The 18,951-nt window shown below is 58.2% G+C and overlaps 1 protein-coding gene across 2 annotated transcripts in view; it reads right to left on the bottom strand.

Moving 5' to 3' along the window:
- The window catches only part of Agpat3 (1-acylglycerol-3-phosphate O-acyltransferase 3), a 44,852-nt gene that overhangs the window by 10,938 nt on the left and 14,963 nt on the right, over nt 1-18,951 (bottom strand). For both annotated transcript variants that reach the window (XM_090349942.1, XM_090349934.1), the window contains exon 2: nt 17,861-17,935. The gene's annotated coding sequence lies outside the window, so the exon portion shown is untranslated. The remainder of the gene's footprint in view (nt 1-17,860; nt 17,936-18,951) is intronic.

Genomic DNA, 18,951 nt, shown 5'->3' with positions numbered 1-18,951 from the left:
CTCAGGGCACACCCTGTCCGCTCCACACCAGAACACTCACGGTCCCCAGCAGTCCCCAGCCTGGCCTGCCAGTGCTCACCAAGCCTCCAGACTCACTGCTAAGGCACAGGGCCCACGAGAATGCAACCAGGGTGTGAGGCAAGGTCGCTGTGCAGGTTGTGAGCACGGTGTAGCCTGTTAGACAAGTCGTGTCTGCCGTCGTCACAACGACAATGATTCTGGTAGGAACTGCACTGGTGCCAGGCCACCCCTGCCTGCCTGGGCTGCCTGCGCAAGGCTCTTCCTTTCCCACGGCCTCAGGCGTGGGTCCACAGCTGTCTGGCCTTGCAACAGGAGGGCCATGATCTGGGGTTCCCCGCCCCATCATGTGCATGGTGGCACACACCTCACTGAGGTCACTCCCCAGTCTGAATGTGACCTGTGACCCTGCTACCTGCCCAGGGCTCCGGGTGTGGGTCAAGCCACATGTTCTAGTCTCTGTGCACCTAGTTCACCTTGAGAAATCTACTTCATTGCAGCCCTGCTGTTGCCAAAACAGCCACTCCTGGCCGGGTATGAGAAAGCGCGCGCAGAATCCTCGTGATTCCTGGCATGGCAGCAGGCATCCCCCAGGGCTCTGGAGCCACTCACCACCTGGTGCCCTCACACTCCAAGGCTGGGTCCAGCTTCAAGGTCAAAGTCTCTGGATCTAACCACTAACCCAGCCAAGCGCTGGCTTGTCACTCCTGGCTCATGGACAAGAATAAAGTTCAACCAACCACAAGTCCACAACCTTCCCTCTTCCAGTCCAAGAGGTGGGAAGGATGAAGGTGGCAGGATGACCCGGCCCTGGAGTCTGGAAGACAGGGAGGAGGGATGGCACTCCTTCCCACGGTGGCTGCAGGCACAGGGAAGAGCCACTAGCTAAGACGGCTAATCAGGTCAGACAGGGGTTGAGGGGAAGGGCCAGGACTCTGAGGGCACCAGGGCTCTGTCCTCCTGGAGGCCTGCCCCACCCCCACTGCACAGGTGCCCACAGGGGCACAGGCACGTCACAGGTTGTCAAACACGGGCAGCCCTGACGAAGATGACGATGTCATCACCCCTGCATTACACGGCATCATGGTCCACACCATTAAAACAGGTTTCAAAAAGACAGAGATTCCAAATACACAAAACAAAACGACTTCTGACGAAGCATCGTGGCTCTGCCCGCAGCCCAGCGCAGGCCTGGCACGCGGCAGTCTGCTTACTGCTTGAGCTTCCAGCCTGGGCGGCAACTTGGGCCATCTCACTATTTAAATGTCTTGAAGTAAGATAGACCCTTTCTAAAACACCAATCAGCTCAGTAGGATTTGGTGTTAAACAGAGGAGACTTGTCCAAAAGCGTGGTGCAATCATAACAACAAAGGGCTGGAAGCGTGGCCTCGTGGTGAGTGCTCATCGAGCACACGTGAAGCCCTGGGTTTGATTCCTCAGTACCACATACACAGAAGAAGCCGGAAGTGGTGCTGTGGCTCAAGTGTTACAGCTCTAGCCTTGAGGAAAAGAAGCTCTAGGAGAGTGCTCAGGCCCTGAGTTCAAGCCCCAGGACTGGAAAAACAAACAAGAAGAAAAAAAAAAAACAAGCCGGAGGTTTGGCCTAGTGGTAGAGTGCTTGCCTAGCATGCACCAAGACCGGGGTTCGATTCCTCGATACCACATACATAGAAAAAAGCCAGAAGTGGTGCTGAGGCTCAAGTGGTAGAGCTCTAGCCTTGAGAAAGTCCAAGGACAGTGCTCAGGCCCTGAGCTAAAGCCCAGAACTGGCAAAAAACAAAACAAAACAAAAAAAAGTATAATCAGCATAATAACAGTACAGAGGAGAGTATAACACACTTGCCACAGTCACAGTGCAATCACAGCACACTCGCAGAGAAATCACACTCACAGTGCAATCACAGCACACTTGCAGAGAAATCACACTTGCAGAGAAATCACACTCACAGTGCAATCAGCACAGTCACAGTGCAATCAGCAGCATCACAGCAGAATGGCATCTTCCTTGAGGAGATGGCTTCCTGGGCGTCTGTCTCCCCAGGACTCACATGATACCACAGGACAATCCTGGGGCTACTTTTTACTTCCTGTCATCTCCCTGCATTGGGCAGTGCACAGTGGGCCCCCCACAGCTCAGCTGCCACTGTCCTCACCCTGTCCTCTCTGTGCCCTCAACCCCGCCACATGCAACCAGAAGAGACTGCCAAGCCAAAGGAGGAACGGGAACAAGAGCCAGTTCTCCTGTCCTGCAGGGGCCCGGGGAAGGGGGCCCTGGGGAGGGAGCTCTGATCTCATCAGAGCAGTCCCTTTGGAAAAGGACGTCTCCCTCCGGCTGCACCCCACAGGATGGCCGCTGCCTGCCTGCCCAAGTGTCATTTCCCCAGGAAAAGCGAGCCGGTGCACAGGACGTGCGCAGCTGCAAGGGTGTCTCCCTCTGCCGCCCGGCCTCTCTCGCTCCCGTCCTGGAATGAAGAACCTATTTATGAAAAGGTATTAGCTCAATCCTAGCTCTCCCTTTCCTTGAACCGTGAATTTATCCTCCTGTCGATGTGTTTACTTCGCTTGCTTTCCCTCAGTTCCAAAAAGGTTAAATGAAACTGAAGTTGTGTTCTGCAATTTGCCCTAGCAATGCCACCCCAGTGGGAAGGGCTCTGAGCACACATACGTGCCCATCTAGGTTGTCTGCCTGGATACCGCGGGCATGTCAGTTCACCGAGGAGTAACCCTGCTTCTGCCCTTTGGGGAACAACCCTGCCTTTGTGCTCCGGCCCAGTCAGCCCCTCTCCCGGAAGCTGGGTCCACAGTGCAGTTCAGAGCCTGTGCTGCAGGAAGCAGGGCCCCCACAGGGTCCCCCGGCAGGGACCCTGAAGTCTCCCCAAGCCCCTCACCTGCCTCTCCTCTCCTCTGTCCTCTGCCTTAGCTGTGGCGTTGGGTAACTGGACCCAGAGCTGGAGGAGCCTGCGGTGCCCTGCTCAGCCCAGCTCCCGGCGGCAGACGAGGACAAGGCAGTGACCACTCAGCCACGTCTAGGAGCACAAAATGCCACCTTGCCAAGTGGGTGAAATGTCAGTGTGGCTGCACCGCCAGCCCATGGCCACACTTGGCCCAGGAGGGAGGCGAGGCTTGGGGAGGGTTTGGTTTGGAGCCTGCAGGCAAGAGAGGCCCCAGGAGGCCGTGGGTCCAAACTCACCGGGTGACGGCCCAGGCTCCCCGGGCCCCTGGCATGGCAGTGTGCCCGCGGCACACACGCCCGTGCTGCTCCCCACAGCAGCTCGGCCTTCTGACCCGGTGCGGAGGCAAAGCTGCAGAGGCAGGGTGGGGGGGCGGTGGGGAGCAGGCGGGGCGGGGCAAGCTGCCCCAGTGGACCGCCTGGGCATGGGGCTTACAGAGGCTCAGCTCCGGCCCAGGTACTGGGTTTGGGGAAAGGCAGGAGAGGAAGTAAGATGAACCTGAGGACCAGGGCTGCGGTGGGAGCGGCCCTGCTGTGGGCAGCCTGGCCTGGCACGCGGGGCTGTCAGGGAGAACTAGGGAACTGAGCACCCCAGGTGCAGCCCTGCTACCCATGTCCTGCAGCATCAACCCCAGCCCTCAGTAAAGAGGGACACAGAGGGATGGACCCCCACTCTCCACTCTGGGAGGGAACAGCCAAGGCCACCAGGGTCTTCCTGACCAAGTCCAGCAACCAGCTCAGGTGCAGTGCCCCTGCCTCCCCCAGATCCACAAAGTCTAGGTCAACCTGGACTGAGAGCAACCCCCAGGCCCACGTCTTCTGCAAGTTTCCTGGCTCTGTGACAAGGTCACCTGAGTGGCACTGGGGACAGCCCCGTAGCTTCAGGTGCTCTGGGATTTTGTAAGCCATTTACTTTTGAAGCTGGCTCCTGGCCGGAGGCCGGAGGCTGTGCCATCCTAGCTCTTCTGGAGGCTCAGATCTGAGCATCACAGGGGACGCCACCTCGGACAGAAAAGCCTCTGCGACTTTTATCTCCAACAACCAGCACAAAGCTAGAAGTACAGGGCGGCTCAAGTGACAGAGTGTATGCCTTGGGTGGAAAGGCCACGTGAGAGCACCGGGGCCCGAGTTTAAGACCAGCACCAGCACACAAGGAAAAGGAAGAAACGCAGAGACGCTCAGCACCTGGGCTGGGCTCCCCAAAGCCCGCATGGCCCCACATGGGTGTGCACATGCGTGGCGGCATTGTCCCAGGCTCCATCGGGACAGATCTGGGGCCTTATGGACCCTGGAGGCGCCCACCGCCCAGGGCACATGAGCACCAAGGTACAACCAGTACGTGCTGCATGGCGAGGGGAAGAAAATCTACAGACTCCCCCCAAAACACAGGAGCTGTGTCCCCTCTCCGCTCAGGACGCAGACCAGCAGCGCCGCCCGCTGGACCCAGACCCATGCACAGAGGCAAGCGCACATCTGGGCTCTCTGGGCGGGACTGCAGTGGTGTGGGAGGAGCCCGCGGGGTGTTCGGAGCACCCACCAGTGACGTGCACGTTCCGGGAGTCCCCAGTCCAGAGCTGTGGTGTCTGATGCACTGATTTTAGGAGCCCTGTGGCGGGAGACGGGATTAGGCTAGGACCTGCTGGCTCACCAACGCTTTGACACGTGGCGAACTCACTACTTGGTTCCGTGACTAGGAGACCTTGGTAGTTTAGCACCCAAACAATCCTTCCAAGGTGCTCTGATTCAGAGATGAGGGCTTGGGCTTTTCTGCCTGGACTGGCCTTGAGCAGCAACTCACCCACCTCCGGCACAGCTGGGGTTACCGGCGTGCACCACCCTCCCCGGCCAACCTCTAAAGATCTTAAGCTGTGTACATACAGGATGAGACTAAAGAAATGAACTCCAGGCTAACTATGTAAAGTTATTTCTTTTCTCTCTTTTTTTCCCACTTATGGTTAATCTCATGAGGTTATACTCTATCTGATTCTGTATACTGATATACTGTAAGCACACAGCACACTGTATTGGTTTCTTTGAAATAGGGAAGGGAAGGTGGAAAATAAAATGACTGGGAGGGGAATAGGAAGGGAAAAGGGGACAAAAACATGAGAAGTGGTATTAAGGTTTGAGAAATAACGTATCCACCACCTGACAAATGTAACCCCTCTATACATTATCCCAACAATAAAATACAATAAAAGAATAAAAATAAAAACCCTCTCTTTGTTTTCCTTAGTTTCTGCCTACTTTGAAAAATAGACTCCTCTTCAGATTTCTATACTATGAACACTTAGAATACCATTTGTCTCCCTCTAAGACATTAAGCACTAAGACTATGAAGACAAAAAGCATGTGTGCCGGGTGTGGTGGCTCACGCACGCCTGCAATCCTAGCCACACAGGAGGCTGAGATCTGAGGATCAAGGTTCAAAGCCAGCCCAGGCACTAAAGTCCATGAGACTCTTATCTCCAGTTAACTACCAGAAAATCGGAAGTGGGGCTGTGGCTCAAGGGTAGGGTGGTAGCCTTGAGCTGAAGAGCTCAGGGACAGCGCCCAGGCCCAGAGTTCAAGCCCCATGATGACCACAAGGAGGAAGAGGAAGAGGTAGCAGCAGCAGCAGAAGCAGACCCCCAAGCTGGCATGAAGATGTCACCCTTCCAGCTGCTGCAGCCAACCTGGCACCTGAGAGCAGAGGCTAGGCAGGCAGGATGGTGCCAGTCCCCCCTGGAAAGAACCTGGGAATCTGCCATAGCAACAGCACAGAAAGCTGAGGACTGCGACACATGCCCTCTGCCACACAACACACACACAACTTCCCAAGAGCCCTCAGATCTACGGGCTCAGGAACTCCACATCTTCTGCTGGGGTGCTGACCAGGGCTGCACAGGCCTGTCCTGTCCTGGCTGCGGCGTGCCAGGGCACTCCCCTCACCGGGAGAAGCGTGCTCGTCCACTCCTGCAGGGGTAGGACGAGCCTGGCAGAGCTGCCCGGGCGGGCACGGGGAGCCAGGTGAGGGAGGCACGCCTGTCACCCCAGCTGCGCGGAGGCAGGGGAGGACCATGGTGGTCTGGGATTGGCCCGGGCAAAAGTGTGAGCCATGCAATAACCTAGAGGGAAGGGGCTGGAGGCGTGGCTCACGGGGTAGAGGCCTTGGCCCTGGATTCAATCCCCGGTACCCACGACAAAAAGAACACTCTTGAGCTGGGTTCCCTAGGTCAGAGGAAACACCAGCAGGAATGGAAACCACGGCCAGGCGAGGGCTCGGCCTGGATCCTGGTGGGCCTGATGACGGGGTGAGTCTCTCCACCACCACACCTGCTGTCCTCCCACGTGAGGTCAGCGTGGGGTCCAGAAGTTACGAAGAAGTGTGCGGTCTCGTCCTCCATTCAAGGCAGGAATCCGCGGCTCACTGCCTAGACTAATCCTCCCTGCCCCTACCCCGTCGTGTGCACAGCACCCACAGACGGACAAGCCCGCGCACCCCACAGGCTGCGGTCCTTAGGTCCTTAGAACGAGGATGTAATCGGATCTGCCGCAGAGCGGGCGAGGCAGACGACCTCCCCACGGGGCGTCCAGAGGCCAAGGACACCTGGGGACACTACTCACGCTCGGCCTCACCCTGGCTTTGTGGTGACACACCAGGGACATGAGTCTTGTCTGCCTCGGCCACCATCGCCCACCCACACAAGGTCACAGTGTGCCCTTTGACCTTTACAGACCGGGTGGGCACTAGAGACTTAGGCCCAGGCAAACACCTCGCCTGCCCGAGCTACAGCGCAGAGAATGCCAGGCCCTGGCAGCTCCTCAGCAAGGGACGCCCCTCACAGACCAGGACAGGCAAGGCACGGGGTCTGTCCAAGCCAGGCAGCCACACACCGCCCTCATCCCCTAGGACGCACCCCAGAACCTTCCACGGACCCTGCCCTCTTCCCCAGCTCCTGAGGCTCGGAGGCAGGCGGTGGTGGGTTGGACTGAGTGGAAATGCTCACCAGTAGAAGTAGTACGCCAGGGCCACCGCCACCAGGGCGGCACAGACGCCCGTGAAGAGGCAGGCTGAGGGGCTGGCCAGCATGTCCACTCTGCGTGTGGCTTCTGAGAGCTGCGGACACGGTGCCTGGCAGTGAGCGCGTGTCCACCTCGGCCACAGATGAAGGATGCCAGTTCAAGCTGCAGGTGGTGACCAGGCCCTGCACAGCCCGAGTCTGGCTGTGAAGAGCGGCTCGGCCTCACAGCGGCCACCCGAGTGACTCGGGGCTGTGTCCTGCAGAGCACGGGGCAGCCGCCCCGCCCGGGTCTACCTTGCAGCGCACGCTAATCCAATAAGCGGCTTTCACCAGGAACCACCATCAACAGGAGTCACGTGACAGCCACATGCGGTCACTGGCCTGCTCAGGGCCAGCTCCTGTCAGGGCTGGTGGCCTGTCCCCGTGGTTCCCAGCCCAAAGCTCACAGACCTGGAGGGAAGGAGCTAGAAGCCGACCGGAGGTCCCCACAGTCGAGATGGCCGTGACCCCATCAAATCGGGGCCCCACCATGCCTCTTCTTTGTGGGGAGGAGCTGGAGAAGACACTGCTCTCCACAGACTGCCCAGTCCCCTCTACCCAGCTGCCCTCTGCCTGGCCACCACCTCTGGCATGACCGCACCCACTCACTTCATGCTCCCTGGACCCCGGGGCCAGAGACAGCCTCGCCCAGCTCCGGAACGCCCTGCCCCTGCCCTGGCACCAGGCAAAGCAGACAAAGGAATGAGGGGCATCGTGGGGGGAGCCCTTCCCCACCCAGCAACCAGACACAGGCTGAGACGTACCTCACGGAAACACTCTGGAGACACAGCCCCCGCAGCGGCCAGCGAGGGTCAGGGCCAGGGTGAGCCCGCTCGCCTTGCCTGTCCACTCCTCGTGGGACTGCAGAGGTCCCTGGGCCTCAGCTGAACCCAGGCCTGGCGTGGCTCAGGTGGCTGGACTAGGTTTGGCCCTTCCGACACCCCTGCCCCTGTGCACTGACCACTGGCCCTAAATGCCAGCAAGAAGGAGGACCAATTGTTATCTGGTCACTTCAGTTCCCTGGAGAGGAAACAATGCTGTCTACTGCCACTACCTGCCACCCGTCTCATGGTCTTGCGGGAAAGGGCCTCTACTTTATTTATTTATTTATTTTGTCAGTCCTGGGGCTTGAACTCAGGGCCCAAGCATTATCCTTGGGCTTTCTCAAGGCTAGAGCTCTACCATTTGAGCCACAGCACCACTTCCAGCTTTTTCTGTGTGTGTGTGGTACCAAGGAATCGAACCCAGGTCTTCATGCATGCTAGGCAGGCACTCTACCACTAGGCCAAACTCCCGGCCCCAGGGCCTCTGTTTTCTGAGAACAACTGCTTCTGTCTAAAAAATAAAGCCCTGCCGCAGAGTGGACACAGCCCGCTGCCTGGAGCCCCTTTGGGCATCCTGACCTTGAGAAGCCCAAGATGAGTCCCTTCCCACACCTGCCTCTCAGGTCGTGAAGGGCACAAGTACGCTAGACTGGACGGCCACAGCCATGTGACACAGCTCTGTGGCCACACCCCACGGAGGGGCTTCGGAAGGGCTTCAGCCCGTTGGCTCCAGGCCCCTGGGGCATCAAGCAGGACCCTCGTAGCCAACGACACTGGCCAGTGCAGAACTGTGGCTCCTTCTCCAAAACCAGCCAGGCCCTGGCCCAGGGCCTCCGCAGCACTTCCCGATCTGTGATGGGAAAATCTCCTCCACCCACTCGGAGGCATGGTCGCCGGTGCCCGTCACCCCCCACCTGAGACCCTGTGGAGTACAGACTGAGGCCAGTCCATGCACGAAGTTAGCAGACCCCCTCTCCACAAACAGCCAGGCCCAGGGGAGGTGTTTGCCATCCTGACACAGTGGGCCGCAGCAGGGAGGTCACAGTCTGAGGGAGTTCTGGGCGGACTGTGAAGCCTCCCTGGAAAGGAGCTACAGCGTGAAGGCTGGAGGCGTGGCTTAAGTAGTGTAGCACCTACTGGGTAAGCATGAGGCCTCAAGTGCAACTGCAGCACTGCCAGAAGCAAAGGAAGCCCTGGCTCAGAGTCTGGTGAAGAAATGACCTCCCAAGCCCTCAGTCTCCAAACAAAGGGCCTAACCAAGCCACAGAATGGCCACAACAGGTGCCCCAAGAGCCCAAGAAGGTCACCTCTGCTGTCCTGTGGTTGTTAGGATACTGAGCCAGGGGAGGGGGGCCAACTACCAGACATTGCACTGCATTTAGCCCAGCCGTAAAGCCCAGCTGTCAGGCGGCCAGTGACAAGGGCAGGGAGGCTGGGGGAGGGGGATGAAGGATGGAGGGGAGAGGGAGAGAGGAAGGGGAGGGACAGAGGAAGGAGGAGGGGGAGGATGAGCAAAGGGAGGAAGAAGGAGAGTAGGATGGGGAGGAGGAGAGGAAGGAGGAGAGGAGGATGGGAAAAACAGGGGGAGGAGGGGGAGGAAGAGAGGAGGAGTAGGAGGGGGACGAGGAGAAAGCAGCCCGCACTCACCACTCCCCAGGCTACACCTCCCACAATGCCTCTCTGTGGGGACCAGCACTGTCACAAGGACACCTGGCAGAGCAGCTCTGTCCTCTAGGGAAGGAGAAACTGTTTCTCACCCCACACCCCTTCCTCGCCTTGAGATAAGTGGGCACAAGCACAGTAAACAGAACCTTCTCCCCTGCTCACTGGGGGCAGGCAGGTCCCCAGGGGGCGCTGAGGTCCAGGGGGAGGCTGGCTGGCAGGACTTGGGACACACCACACGGGGACAGGAGGAGCAGGGTTACCATGTTAACCAAACAACGGGTAAACAAGGCAGGGGTGGAGGAGCCGGACTACACCTCGGAGCCGTGTCGTGCACCCCTCGCTGCGCGGGTGTGACACACACGCACACGGGACACCAAAGTGGGTGTCCACAGCCCGTGACCTCAGTGCCCACACCTGGGTGTTGGGAAAATGTACACTCACTCCTAAAAGCCTCGCGTCTAGGTGGGTCGGCTAGGCCAGCGGGGGCCGTGGGCAAGGCTGCACCTAGCCCAAGAGAGCCTTCTGGAGCCCCTGGTGGGCATGGGGAGGCATAGACACGGCGAGTAGAAGGACCAGGAGGGACAAGGAGCGCAGAGGATGACTCTGGCCTGCCATCCTAACTGCCAGGAGGCTGAGATCTGAGCATCAAGGCTCAAAGCCAGGCTAGGTTGGAAAGGCTGCGAGTCTCTCATTCTAATAAACTACCAAAGAACCAGAGTAAGGCTGTGGTTCAAGTGGTAGAGTACCAGCCTTGATAAGAGAGCAAAGGGACAGCATCCCGGCCAAGTTCAAGCTCCAGGACTGACATCAACATAATAACAGCAACAGTCATAAAAGGAGCACTGATGGACCAACCCGGCGCTGGGCAGCAGTACTGGGTGCTCAGGGTGGCAGGCTGGGCGGGCGGGGCGGTGGAGCAGAGCGCTCGTGGCTGGACTGCTGACTTCTGCTGAGGTTGGGACAATCGAGAGGCCAGTGCTGCCGTTCGTGTCCTTCCACGCAGGCCCCGCGCCTGCCTGTGGGAGGGGTGTGGGAGGCTCCAGCCAGCCAAGCCGGGCGGCGGCGGGGGGAGGAGAGAGGCCGCTAGGGAGCCTGGAGGCTGCTGGGAACGTGTGGCCCTGGCTGCCCCTGCTGGATGCAGTGCACGCAGTGCAGGCTCCAGGCTGGGACACAGCAGTACAGTGCTCGGTAAGCCTATGTCAGGAGCCTGAGATCAGGGCTCACCTGCCCATGTGGCCAGGCGGACGTGAAAGCTCGGGTCTGACCCCGAGGGTGGCTCTGCTGAACAGGGCACAGCCACTGCAGCCACTGAAACGCAGGGCTGTCCCCACACAGTCCGCAGCCTGCAGGTGACAGGCCCTCAGCTCCTGGCTGGCTCTGTGGGACACCATGGAATGGCTAGCTTGTCCTCAAGGTGGTGAGGGCAGTGGCCAGGCAGGAGCAGAGGCCGACACAGCAAGGCATCCTCATCTCACAGGCCAGAGGCGCCGGAGTCTCCACGTCACCACTCCCTCACCTCAGCGCTGAGACATGCCAAGCACAAGGACAGGTGTGGGCAGTCACTCTCACCTGCTGACCAGTCCCTGGGCCCCATGTGCTGACCAATCCGTGAGCCTCACCTGCTGTCCAGTCCCTGGGCCTCACCTGCTGACCTGTCCCTGGGCCTCACCTGCTGACCAGTCCCTGGGCCTCACCTGCTGACCTGTCCCTGGGCCTCACCTGCTGTCCAGTCCCTGGGCCTCACCTGCTGACCAGTCTCTGGGCCTCACCTGCTGTCCAGTCCCTGGGCCTCACCTGCTGACCTGTCCCTGGGCCTCACCTGCTGTCCAGTCCCTGGGCCTCACCTGCTGACCTGTCCCTGGGCCCTACCAGCTGACCAGTCCCTGGGCCTCACCTGCTGACCTGTCCCTGGGCCCTACCAGCTGACCAGTCCCTGGGCCTCACCTGCTGACCAGTCTCTGGCCCCCACCTGCTGACCTGTCCCTGGGCCTCACCTGCTGACCAGTCTCTGGCCCCCACCTGCTGTCCAGTCCCTGGGCCTCACCTGCTGACCAGTCCCTGAGCCTCACCTGCTGACCTGTCCCTGGGCCTCACCTGCTGACCTGTCCCTGGGCCCTATCAGCTGACCAGTCCCTGGGCCTCACCTGCTGACGGCCTGGACCTCACCTGCTGACCTGTCCCTGGCCCACATGATGGCTCTGGCTCCAGGTCTATTCCAATGCCTACAACGACCCAATGAGGCCCACACACATTTACCACTGATCCTAGCTTCCAGGAAGTCAAGACAGGCTTTCACCACTGAGAACAGTTCTAGCTTATTATGGCGAGTATGTCAAAACAGGGATAATTTCTTTTTGGCAGCCCTGGGACCTGAGCTCCAGGCCTGAGCACTGTCCTTGGACTTTCTCAGGGCTAGAGCTCTACCACTTGAGCCACAGCACCACTTTCAGCTGAGGAATTGAACCCGGGTCTTCGTGCATGCTAGGTAAGCACTCTACCACTAGGCCAAACTCTCAGCCCGAATTCAAACTTTTAAAAATCCTACAGGCAATATAACTGAAGCATTTTTATTTAGACAAATTTCCTTCTACACTACAAGAGATGATTGCAGCTGACATGGAGCCACCGGATACAGGCTGACATTCCATGAGTCACCGCGTCACCGCGAGCAAGGCCACTCTCACAGCCCCCGGGGAAACCTGGTCCAGGCCCAAGCTGTGGCTCTCCTGGGAGGCTTGGCCCTCTGCAGTGGCAGAGGATGGAGAGCGTCCCTGAAGACAGCTCAGAGCAGAGGGGGACACCCCACGACTCACACACGCTCAGAGCACTCAAGGCTCCGTGCTCTCAAGGTCAGCTGAGTCGAGCACACTCTATGTCTGAGTAGAACACAATGCTGTGTAGTCTTCTGAGAGGGGAAGAGCAAGGCCAGGCCTGCAATGGTAACTCTCTGGCCCTTCCCCTGCCCAAGGCCAGCACGGTTGTCATTGTGGTTGTCACTGCAGTGACAACTGGCTGGAAGGGGGCGCAGCCCTCCTCAAGGCCTGACCCTGGCCACCACCTCAGGAAACCTGCTGGCCGGGCAGAGGAGCCAGTATCCTCTATTTTGGAAGATGTGTGTCCATTATTGCTAGAATCTTTAAAGAGCACGGGAATCAGCAAGACATAGAATGACCCCACTGAAAGCGCCCAGGGCTGGGGAGGTGGCCTGGTCAGAAAGGCCATTTGCAGGACCAGGGCTTGGGGCTGGAGCCTCGCCAGGAGCCGAGGGCCGTTCTCAGGACTGGCTGCTACGGGAAGAGGGCCTCAAAGTGGACCTCAAGGTCAGTCAGAAAGAATCCGGAAAGGTAGAGTAGACCAAGTGTCTTGAGACTAAGCAGAGAACCTCCCCTCCAACAAACACCGCTGTGACGGGAAAAGGTTTGGAGCTTGGCGAGTTCACCATCTGCCCTCTGGCCTTGCTCTCCGGGCAGTCCTGCTGGGGCATGGCGGCCACCCTGCAGGCACCAGGTCACCTACTTCCACAAAGCCATCTGCTAAAAATGAAGGCTGAAGAGGGATGCAGGCCCGGCTGGCGGCCGAGGAGCTGCCGAGGGCCCGGGGTGCACAGGCCCGCCCAGAGGGATGGCAAGGCGGCTCTCCTCCCAGGCTTCGGTAACTTCCCGAGTTTGCAGGCCAGCTGCTCTGGAAGAAGAGCCGCGTTGACAAGGCTGGCGCCTCCTCTAGCAAGCGGGCTGCGCCTGCCCTCTCTCCATGGCTGAGCCCTGCAGCCTTCGGAGGAAAGGAGTGGCCTGCTCTAAGAGCCTGCCGCTGGCCCCACAGACCCCCGGCACAGTTCAGTGACTATGGTGCCTCCTCCTCTTGCTGCAAGGAGGACAAAGGTCAGCCTGGAGCAGACACTGCGGGGCTGGCGCACCGTCCAGACCCCCTCCTGTGAGAAGCTCCTGTCTGCAGTGTGGCGCGCCCAGGACTCTAGGCTCAGGCCACCAGGGTTCTGATCCCTGCCGTCCAGGCTGGAGAAAGGACCCCGCGTGACCATCCTAGGAAGACAAGGCTACAGCCTGGGCGAGACCCGCCTGCCAACCACAGGGTGTCCAGAAGGGCCTTGCGGCCTGTGACCTGCAGGCTGTGAGCAGCGCTGCCTCGGCCAGCCCTGCCTGGGGTCTGCTGGCCTCAGACACGCGTGGGATCCCAAGCATGGGCTGTCCCTTCACCCATTCCCGTGGGGAGCCAAAACCCAAATCACAGGCCCTGGGTCACGTCCTGGGCCTGGCCCAGAGCCACCACAGGGCATCGTCCCTGCAAGCCACCCCGCCAGCGGCCAGCATGGAACATTCTGTGGCCTTCTATGCCAAGGAGAAGGCCTGCAGGGCTGCCAAGCCCTCCTGCCCTCTCAGGATTCCGGGAGGCCTCTTGGCAAGTCATCACTGTGCAAGGCAAGTCTGTGGACAGCGCTACCCGCTCCCCCCCCCCCAGGCCACCGCTGCTGGGCTGGACTCAGGCCCCCTCAGGAGCAGGTGCTCTACTGCTGAACCATGCCCCAGCTCCATTTTGCACTCGTTCTTTTGAGCTAGGATCTGGCTCCCTCCCCACCAGCACTGGCTCCAAAATCCACCCATTTGCAGCTCTGTACCATAGTTTGGGTGCCCAGGACTGAGTGCGGAGGCTCCAGGCACAGCCGAGCTGTACCACCCCTGCCCCCACATCCTGGTGCAACCTCTGCCAGCTCGAAGCTACTGGAACTGCACAGCGAGCACAGCACGGGCCTGGCTGGCTCCCTGCCCCTGAGGACAGACAAGGCATGACAGCCTGGCACGTGGGCACACTAGCCGGGACACACCCCTGCCACTGCGAGCCACAGCTCTTGAACTTTGATCTGGGAACCCAGGTTTGATTTTGAGGGAGGGAATGTCAATTGTAAATGATCCACTCCCACAAAGCACAACGTGTATCCACATTCGCCAAATCACCAAAGCCAGCACTGGGATGAGAAGCACAGGAAAGGCCATTGCAGGAACCAGAGCCACCAGAGCCACGGCCAGGAGACTCGGGGACTGCTCCGCCACACTCCCATGGGGCAGAGGAAGCCCTACACTGGCTCTGCACAGCAGCACCAGGAGTTTGGCATCCGCTCAGAAAACAGAGGGCTTTGTCCCAGCAAAGACAAGACCAGAGCTGTTTACTCATTAACTCACAGCCCCCACATCATCTAGAAGCCGAGTCCATTCCACACAGTGTGCGGGGCCATACCAGGGGTGAGGCTGGGCAGACTCTCCACAAGGCTGGACTGGTTAAAGTCCGGCCACGTGGGTCTGTGTGGTGACGACCCCCACAGTCATTCACTGACTGGGAGCTTGTACTCACGGGTTTGCCCCACTTCCTGGAGAAGAGTAGTGTGTGCGTGCGTGTGTGCGTTCGCAAGCGTGCATGTACATATGTGTGCTGGTACTGGGACTAAGACTCACACGCTCACTCAGTTTTTTATTCATGGCTAGTGTTTTACCACTTGAGACATGCCTCTAGTTCTGGTTCTCAGCAGATAATGAGAGATGAGTCTCCTAGATTTTTCTACCTGGGCTTGCTTCAAACTTGGATCCTCAGAGTTCGACCTCTTTTTTTTTTTTTTTGGTGGGTCATGGGGCTTGAACTCTGGGCCTGGGTGCCGTCCCTGAGCTCTTCAGCTCAAGGCTACCACCTTATCCCTGAAGCCACAGCGCTATTTTCTAGTGGTTAATTAAAGATAAGAGTCTCATGTTCTTTAGAGCCCAGGCTAGTTTTGAGCCACAATCCTCAGATCTCAGCCTCCCGAGTAGCTAGGATTACAGGCTTGAGCCACCGTGCCGGCAGATTTTGCAACTCTCTCTCTCTTTTTTTTTTTTTCTTCCCTAGTCCTGGGCTTTGAACTCAAGGCCTGAGCCCTGGGGCTTTCTCAAGGCTAGAGCTCTACCAGTTGAGCCACAGCACCATTTCAAGCTTTTTCTATGTATGTGGTACCGAGGAATCGAACCCAGATCTTTGTACATGCTAGGCACACTATCTACCCAAAGAACTAGTCAAAAATCAACTTCTTATCATTTATCTTATCTATAATTATATTAACACTTATAGTCAACTAAGCTCTCTACCACTAGGTCACGGCCCGGCCCTGAGCTCTATCTCTTGAATAGCTAAGATGATAGATGTGAGCCCTGGTACGGGGAAAGAGTGCAGTTTTAAAGAAATGAACTCTTCTTGACTTATGTAATATAACCCCTTTGTACATCACCTTTACAATAACAATAAAGAATTCAAAACATAAAAGCTTATATCACAGAACGAGTAGAAAAAAGTTTGTGGGGAAAAAAGCAATTTTAAGTATTAGGTTTGGTTCTGTGATTAATTTTTATAAGTATAGGTTACTTCTATATTTACATGTAAATATTAATAAAAAATTAATTTAAAAAGTGGGGCTGTGGCTCAAGGGAAGGGTGGTAACCTTCAGCTGAAGAGCTCAAGGACAACATCCAGGCCCAGAGTTCAATCAACAACATCAGCAAAAAATTAACCCTAGCTACTCAGGAGGCTGAGATCTGAGGATTGTGGTTCAAAGCCAGCCAGGATACTAAAGAACATGAGATTCTTATCTCCAATTAACCACCAGAAAACTGGAAGTGGCTCTATGGCTCAAGGGGCAGGGCAGTAGCCTTGAGCTGAAGAGCTCAGGGACAGCTCCCAAGTCCAGAGTTCAAGCTCATGACCAACAATAACAACAACAAAAATTAATTTGCTTACAAAAAGTGACTCTAACTGGCTATCCTGAATACTGGTAAGACTTGTTTCATCTCAGACAGGGTGTCTGCCCTTCTTTTTTTTTTTTTTTTCTTTTTGCCAGTCCTAGGGCTTGAACTCAGGCCCTGGGCACTGTCCTTGGGCTTTCTCAAGGCTAGAGCTCTACCACTTGAGCCATAGTGCCACTCCGGGCTTTTTCTGTGTATGTGGTACTGAGGAACCGAACCGAGTGCATCGTGCATGCCACGTAAGCACTCTACCTCTAGGCCACGCTCCCGGCTGCCTTTCTTAAGACACAGCCTGGTGGGCACAGTCTGAGCCCTTTGCTCTCCCGCTGTGGCCCCTCTCAAGGGCAAAGGTAGCCCTCCCGGCCTGGCCAAGTGCAGCCTGGGCACCGGCTGAAGCCCCATCTCAGCCTCTCTGGCAATCACCCCCGCACTCTCTCCCTCCTAGAGGAAAGGAAGCTGCAGCTCTGCCGGCCTCCTGGCTTCACCCACAACATGGTCGCAATGTCAGGGCATAGACCCCGGGCAGCCGTGCACAGGCGTGTCCCAGCAGCACACTGGAAGCTCGTCCCCTGGCCATTGGGCATCTGTGACCATCTGCTGCCCAGCTCCTCTCAGAGGTGCATAGCCAGCCCGGTGCAGACCTTGGCTGCTCCACGATGGGCTGGCTGCACAGAGCTGACTGCAGCTACTCTGTCCCTGCATCCCCACGAGGGGTCGAGAGCCTTGCGGAGCTCTCACTGGAGCTCAGGGACCTGCAGGACAGCTGCAGTGGGGGGTGCTGGCCGTGCTGGCCGTGGCAGACCGAGAGGTCCCAAGCGGCATCGCCTCCATGGAGCCACGGGGCCTTGGAAGCAGAGAAGCGCCAGCACCAGGGCTCCTGTGCCACCCAACCAGCTGTGAGGAGGCCTGGTCTCCAGGGGGCTGGAGACTCGTGCCTGACCCTGCAGGGAGAAGAGGCTCCTGTCGCCTCTGCCCCTGACACAGAGAAGGGCAGGCACTTTCAGGTCACAGAGAGCCCGGCTCTGGAGAAGACCCAGGATGGGGACAGCCCTGCCCTGGACAGGCTGAAAGGCGTCACTCTGACTCCCACCTGCGGCTCGAAAGGCAGATCATGTAGGAAAACCAGCAGAAAGGCTGAGCCGCGCACAGGAGGTGGCCCTGCCCCACTGCCCGCAAAAGGTCAGAGGAGTGACTGCACCCCACAGCTGTCAGGCCAGGGCCTCTGACCTCTGACCTCACTGCTGTGCCTGAGTGAGGCCTTGTACCCCCTGGAGCCCGCACCGAGCTCTGGCCTATGCAGCACCTCTTTGAGAACTCGGGCTCCGGGACATTGGGTCACTCAGCACCCAGGGTCCCGTCACCTGTCCTGACGTCCTGGTTCTGACTCACTGAACCCACCACTGCAAGGTGCCCGGCCATGAGCCTAGCTCTGCCAGTTCCCACCGGCTCTCCCCACTGCCTTGCATAGCTCTCATGGTGCCAGAAGCTTGAGCCACTCCTACAATGGCAGACCGACAGCAGCCATGGCGTCCCAGGACTCCCTCTCCCACCAGCAAACACGGACAAGGACTGGTGCTCCCCACTCACCAAGGATCAGCTCAGCAGGGCCGGGCAGAGACCTTCCGTCCCCACGAGTGTCAGCAGCGGCGTCACGTCAGGGGCCTGCAAGGGAGGCACGGGTGGTGATGGTGGCCAGGGCCTGGAAGGACCCACAGGGCTCAGGGGCCCAGCCCTCTCCCCACTGGGGCACCCCACCAACACACACACCGCGGGGCCCCAGAGCCTGGCGGCGCGTCCACAGCCGAGGCCACATCCAGGGCCCTGAAGCCCCGTCCACTGCCCTCCTGGCCACGTCCAGGCTGGCTCCCTGGTCTACCGCCAGGAGCCTGCTGCAGTCACTCCACCAGCCCCTTGGCTTACCTGTAGCAAATCATGGGGGAACCTTCAGCCCCCAGCACCACCAAAAAGACCCTGAACTACGGTCAAATCCACGTCCGTCTTCCCACCTCTGCCCCTGAGCTCCAGAACTTCCGTGCCTCCCCACCTGGAGCGCTACACTAGTAGCCGTCCCCCCACTGGCTCTGGCACCCCCCCACTCACTCAGTGTACCTCTGAACCCAGGCTTCAGAAGAACTAGAAATCAGCGGGCCTGCTGGCTGTCACTTGTTCCCTCACTGAGCACAGGGTCAGGTCTCACCATGGTCTAGGGTATAGCAAAATTTCCTTCCATTTTAAGTCCGAATAGTAGTCCACTGCCCAGACTCACACACAGAACCCAAGCCCAGGGTGCTGGGAGCGCTACAGGCTCCTTGGGGAAGAAAGTTGCTTTGCAAAGTCAGTAAGATGACTGGGTGTACTATTTAGTAATTAGGAAATTCAGAAAACACCACTAACAGCTGGGCGCCACACCTATAATCCTACCTATTCAGGAGGCTGAGATCTGAGGACCTCGGTTCAAAGCCAGCCTGGACACTAAAGAAAGTGAGACTCTCATCTCTAATTAACCACTAGAAAACAGGAAGTGGTGCTGTGGCTCAAGGGGAGGGGGTAGCCTGGAGCTCAAGAGCTCAGGGACAGCGCCCAGGCCAAGTTCAAACCCCATCACCCACCAAAAAAAAAAAAAAGTGATCAGAATCTGAGGAGGGAAACCAGGCAGGAAGCAGAAGCCACACAGTCTG

Source organism: Megascapheus bottae, chromosome 1 (genome assembly GCF_031878675.1).
Source record: "Megascapheus bottae isolate mThoBot1 chromosome 1, mThoBot2.hap1, whole genome shotgun sequence".
Classification (NCBI taxonomy): domain Eukaryota; kingdom Metazoa; phylum Chordata; class Mammalia; order Rodentia; family Geomyidae; genus Megascapheus; species Megascapheus bottae.
Note: the sequence above shows the minus strand (reverse complement) of the source record. Positions and strands in the feature narration are given on the sequence as shown.